Here is a 6,309-nt window from a genome sequence, read left to right on the forward strand (position 1 = left end):
GCCTGTCTCTATCCTCTGCCTAGGCAAGAAGCATTATTAGAGTTCAAGGATACATTTCAGCAAGGCATAAAACACTCAAGGAAGGTGCAAAGCAGGGGCAGTAAGGGGGGTGGTTCTTGAGGGGAGATCAAGGGGTGGATCTAGTGGGTGGGTCCAGGAAGGGAAAAGCCAAGGCAAAGGTCTAGCTTCAGAGCCTGAAGGATTGTTGCATCAGGGGGCCGAGCAAGGGCAAAATGTGGGAGGAGCCAATATAAATTAGGAGATTGGAAATTTGGAAAATTAGACAAGCCAGGGGAAGGAGTAGGAAGAGATCTGGCAGGGCCAATGCAAAGTCCTCAGTGTACTGTTTTCACCAGAACCTGATGCTTCAATGAAGAAAAAGTGAAATTTGCTCCGCTGGTTTATTGTTATTATTTTATTCCACCATTTCTTTGGGCTTGTCCGTACTTCCACTTGTCTCATGCCTAGAAAGCACAGGTCTGAGTGGTTTTGCCTTTGCTGTGCTGCTTTCCCCCAGAAAACGCACTCTTTAGCGTTAAATCAGAACAAACAGCAATCTGTTGAAAAATGGATTGCCATTTGTTCTGATTCGGTGCTATACCATAAGTGTTCCTGGGGCAAAATGGCAGGGCAAATGGAGGTGTGAATAAGTCTTCTTTTACATACCTGTCCCACCCCCTCAACCCCAGTGTCTACATGTTCTTGTATGTAACAAAAACTATTCATTTTTCTTTAAGAATCCGGCGCTGCGTATTGGCTGGGTTGTGTGACCCAACAAGGCCAAAAACTAAATCCTTATTTTGTACACATCCAGTCTCTTTGTGAAATAAAGTTTAGGCCCCATATACATGACCCACGACTTCTTCTTCTTCTTTGGTCTCATGGACCACTTTCAGAAGAGCCAGTCAAAAGACTCACAACTTATGCTTGTCCTCTGTAGTAAGGACGCAACAAACAATATCCTACCTCAGTGACACTGGTAAGTATCTTTTTCATTGCTGTTTCAGGGCTGGTGCAAAACCTGTCCACTTCCTCCCAAGGCATTATGGTCACTGAAGTAGCAGATCAAAATTTAAGTCTTTAATTAAGGAGGGTATATAGTCCTCCTACCACTGTTTAATCCTGTAAGGTACGTTAGGCTGAGAGACAGTGACTGGCCCAAGGTCACCCAGCAAGCTTCATGTCTGAGGAAGGATCTGAACTCTAGTTTTCCAGGTTCTAGTCTGGCACTCTAACCACTGCTCCACACTGGCCCTCTTCTTAAGTGCATCCCAATGATATTTATTAGCACAGACTATGACTTTTCTCCCATAGATACACTTGGCTATTGCATACTCCTAGAAAGGTAACTGTGTTGGTTCATTTTACAGGTTCCTCAAGGTTCTTCAGTGCATTTTCTCCCAGGCATTTTGGGACAACGTTGCGATAGCAGTGGGACCTGCCTCTACTGCCACAGAGTTGCCTCCTATCTATTAAGACAAACCTGAAAGTGGGAAGGGGGAATTCAATCTATATGCACAGGGGCCAAAGACCTTAAGGGATCTCTCTATGCTTCCTCCTCATTCCAGTGATATACAATTTCTTAGTAAATAACACCATTTGGCTAAATTGCTGTTACCCTCCCAATAATCGTTTCAAAGCACTAGTGGGCAATGCTGATGGATTTAACAATTGCTTTTTTAAAAGCACCTGATAACTTTTCCTACTCGTCTTTACGATTTACACAGTCAATTTGGACTGACTTGTAGTAGTGAGCAATTTGCTTTAACCATTAAAAAAAAAACAGATTATGTTCCTTCTGAGTGTTACCACTGTTGGAAGAAGTCTAAGACGTTTTTTTAAAAAAACAAATAAGACTAATAGAGCCATAGAGAAAAGAAACTTTCTAACTGGATAGGGTAGGGGGAAAATGTGAGGTTTTGGCATCAGGTTGAAAATGCAAACTTCCATGAGTAATGAAGGGGTTGAAAGAAGAAAAAAAGCAGTCTCCATGTAGAAACGACACTTTCTTTTCATCGTGAAACCGCAGCTTGGAAAAATTGCACTTTCTGTGCATTCATTCAAAAGGAAGGCGGGTATTTAGAGATTCTAAGCAGATCCCTGGACTTTAAAAGAATGCCAAGTCACTGTAGACCTTGCAACAAACCATATTTCAACAGCAACAAATCCCTGTTAGCTGCCCAAGTCTATTGATTTTTTTTTAAGTTTTATTTTAGAATGTAGGACAAACATACTCCCCCCTCCTTTCCTGCAGCCATTCATCCATCATTTGTACTAGTGTTGAGCTCACCAGCCACACAATCCTATGGTAATTACAGCCTCTTTAACTACACAATCACCCTCACATATAATGGAAGTCACAGACAGATTATACCAGGAGGTGACATCAAAGTGCAAACACATCCGATAATTCTTGGTTTTGCAGCATAGCGATTTTTGAATCTTGCTCAACAGCGGTGAGCTCTGTAATTTCCAGTTTTGCAGAACGGTTTGCAAATACATTATTAGCAAATCTGTAATTTTGCTGTTTGGTATCAGTGCTTTGCTTTATGAGTCATCATTGACCAAGGCAGGCAGTGTGGGCTTGGGAAGTGGGCTGAGGACACGGGCTCTGAGCCACGAAACTCACTTGATGACAATGGATCAATCCCTATCTCTCAGGGTGGCCTACCTCGCAGAGCTCTTGTGAGGAAAAATTAGGAAGAGTCCATGCGCGCCACTCACAACTCCATGGAAGAAAGAGTGAGAAGTGCCTATGTGATAAGCTGAAGCTGTAATCCTAAACCCACTTAAACGGGGAGTAAACCCCATTGATTTCAATAGGATTTCCTCCTCTTGTGTAGATATGGTTAGGATTGCAGCCCAATTCTAAACTTAGGCCGAGCTATGGTAAATTCACCCCATAGTCGTTGTGCACTGCTATTCCATATACAAATGCTTGACGCTTTAACTTGGTCTACATTTTTAAGCAAACTGTTCTGATGTGGACTTCCTAAACTAATAGGCATATTAGAATATAGTTGTCATTGGCTTTTCACATTTCTCTGAATTTTGTTATACAATTCTCGGCTCAACCCCCCCCCCAAAAAAAAAAAATTCCATGCTGTATATAAAGTGCTTTTTGGAAATAAAACATATACAAGAAATGCATTTTTAGAGTAAAATGCATACAAAATGCAGATTTGTTTCTGTGTTGCTGTTTTTAAAAAAATAAAAATTACAGAATGATGAGGAGGCAGGAGAGAACAGATTTATGAATGAACACATCTGAATGAACTAACACAGAGCAAAAATAGACTGGATACAATTTGTTCTCACTGAATTTAGCCAAAGCCACGGAAGCAAATTTCGTGAGGCAAGCTGAAGATTTGAAAAGATGGAGATGTACAAATGCTGTTGTTTCATGATCAAAAACAAATAGTTGAATCCTGCTTTATGAATGGATTTCAGAATCATCGATTACATTTGTCAGCATTCATTCTCTCCTCATTTCCCCCTCATTCTGATTTATGTGGATTGTAAGCTCCTTGCAGACAGGAACCCATCTATGCTGCTATTCCATGTAACTCTACAAGGTGCTGTAAGTATGATCATGGCATGGTATAAATAAAAATAAGATGATATTTGTCTGGGGTAGAGTAGGGAGGGACAATGACAGAAACTTTTTCTGATGGAAAACAAGAGGCTTGCAGAATAAATTTTCCACTAAAGTGCCGTCTGTATTCAGATGGCATAATTTATTGGGGAGAGGGCTGGGCGGTTGACCCCTAACCCTACTCTACGTCTTGTGCACCAGCTATTCTTTCATTATAATCAGAGTCTGTTGTTATTATTATTGTTTTAGCAAGCAAACTAGGCAATGCCCTTCTTCGGACTATAGATCTATTTCCTTGAAATTTCAACAGACTGAGTTGCTGGCAGAGTCTGATTTTTTTCTTGGTTGCTTGGCAACAGTGGGCATCGCACATGCACACGCTTCTCTGACATGAGCAAACTTTTCTGGGGTGCAACTTTTTACAACAAGTTGGGTGTCGAAACCAACCCATATTCTTGCATTCCTGCACATACATAATCCATTGAATCAGACTGACAGCTCATCTGGCCAAGGATGTGGTCAGCGAGAGCCCTCCAGGAATTCTACAAGCATGGCATGAAACCTTCAACACTGTTCAATGCTCCAAGCATATGCCATTCAAAGGTACCACTGCCTCGGGCTTCTAGGGGGAAACATCCAATCCATCCCACCTTGGTTAAAAATAAAATACTTAACAGCAAAAAAGGAAAAATACATGCTTACCTTCAACAAATTCAGTGCTTCAAGAATTTAAGTCCCATACACCTAACAAAGCAATAAGGATTCTTGTGTGTTAAGAAAGAGGTTACAACGTCCGGCGATCCCTTGTAGATCCCCTTCACAGCCTCCAGATGAGATTTCCTGCTTTTGTTTTGTGGATAGATCTTTCCCCCCTCCCTGGTTTATTAACCTCCCAAGAAGAAATCAAAATTATTGGTACGTCAGGTTCCTTTCATGCAGTGGCAGCAAAAGCAGCAGCAGCAGCAAGGTTGATTTTTTGGAAGGAGGAAAAAAAATCAAAAGAGCGAAGGGGTGGGGGTGAGAGATTTTAAGCAACAGCCCACGTTGAGCTGCTACTGGCTGTGAAAAGAGACTTCCAGGCTCCTCCTGTCCCTCCTTAGATACCTCTTGCTATAGCTGGCAGATTGCTAAAGGCACTGAATCCTCCTATGAAAAGTTTGAGTCAAGGTAGGCAGGCATCCATGAAAAATAAGACAGGAGCTTGGGTGGGGAAGAGGAGGGTGGTGGGAGTCAGCAAAAGGAGGGCTGTAAGAGAAAAAAGAGAAGCCAAACCTCTTTGGGGGGGGAATGGGGGGGCAGAAGAAAAAGAAAGGATGACCAAAAGTCCTGAATAGGGAGAACGGGAAATTGGGGGTTTTATTTTATTTTTTAACAAAACAAAACAGCCGTTTGGAGGGAGAGAGAGAGCAGCCAAACTATGTACCACAAGTGGTTGAAAGTAAGGAAGAATATAAGGAATGAGGTTAAAGAGAGAAGCAGGACTTGTGCAAAAATGGGGATGGGGGGAGAGAGAATCGAGATATATCTAATTAAAATCTCTCAGCAAGACGAGTGGGTGAAAATGAGGGCGAGGGTGCCTGCAATGCAGTCAATAATGCTGCAGGCTGGCTAAGGGAGCTGTCAGGATAAATATTTGGAGCATCTTCCGTAGGGGGTCACCCAAAGCATGCAAGACAGGCAGAAGAGAGGAAAGTTCAGAGGATTCCAGTTAGGGTGCAATTGGCAGGCGTCCGGCTACACAGACACAGAATATTAATTAGTATTCATTTATTGCATTTATACCTCACCTCCCTCTGTCCCCACAAGGAGTTCAAGGTGGCTTAAATTGTTCTATCCCCGCCTCCATTTAATCCCCACAATAACCTGTGAGGTTGATTAGGCTGAGAGGCTGTGAGCTGGTTCAAGGTCATTCAGTGACCTTCATGGCAGAGTGGGGATTTGAACCCCGGTCTCCCAGGTCTTAGTCTGACACTCTCACCACTACACCACACTGCCTCTCCAGTGGGAAGACACTGGCCAAGCCCATAGGCACTTCTGCTGAGGTTACCATTCAGTTTGTCCTGTCGTGTGCTGGTCCTGAACAGAACTTAGTGGGAAATGGTACCTTGCTAGGAAGATGCAGCGAGAAGGGAGCAAGAAGAATTGGTGCCATGTATATTGTGATGGATTTGTGAGCGGGAACTTCCCCTGAAACCCTAGAAATTAATAAGTGTTAGGATTTTGATTATTTGGGATGTGGGAAGGGAGAAATACAAGCCACAGGGAATTCTTGAGCCAGCCTATGCAAAACCACCTGGTCATTGGCAATGCACGGGAACTGTCTTCGCCTGCCCCCTTTGCCATGAGATGTGAACAGAGAGTGGGGTGCCAGGGTAATTGGGTGTGAGGTGATAGGAAAAGAGAGCTTTTAGAAGGGTGTTCTGGAAAGAGGAAGGAAGAAGAGAGACTGGGGTCCATCTTGGGCAGTCTGGCTGAAGGCTGGCTGGGAGAGATGGCTTGGACTCCAGGGCTGCACTGCCGTGGGGTGCAAACCCCTCTTGAAATGACCATGCCGTAAGATCTGGACCCCCTCCATGCAGACTGAAGGTGTAAATAGGTGAACAAACCATATTTCTAAAAGCTACGACAGTCTCTGCCGTGTCTCAGTTCTCCAAAGGAACACAGATCCTGGAAGAGTGCCTGGAACCCCCATGAATCTTGCAGAGAGTGGGGGC

The 6,309-nt window shown here is 43.4% G+C and overlaps 1 protein-coding gene across 4 annotated transcripts in view; it reads right to left on the reverse strand.

Annotated features, from left to right (window-relative positions):
• Positions 1-4,673, reverse strand: part of ACAN (aggrecan) — an 87,297-nt gene extending 82,624 nt beyond the window's left edge. For all 4 annotated transcript variants that reach the window (XM_082198234.1, XM_082198236.1, XM_082198231.1 and 1 more), the window contains exon 1: positions 4,298-4,673. The gene's annotated coding sequence lies outside the window, so the exon portion shown is untranslated. The remainder of the gene's footprint in view (positions 1-4,297) is intronic.
• Between the last annotated feature and the right edge of the window lie 1,636 nt (positions 4,674-6,309).

Source organism: Podarcis vaucheri (assembly GCF_965113315.1).
Source record: "Podarcis vaucheri genome assembly, chromosome: 14".
In the NCBI taxonomy this organism is placed as follows: Eukaryota; Metazoa; Chordata; class Lepidosauria; order Squamata; family Lacertidae; genus Podarcis; species Podarcis vaucheri.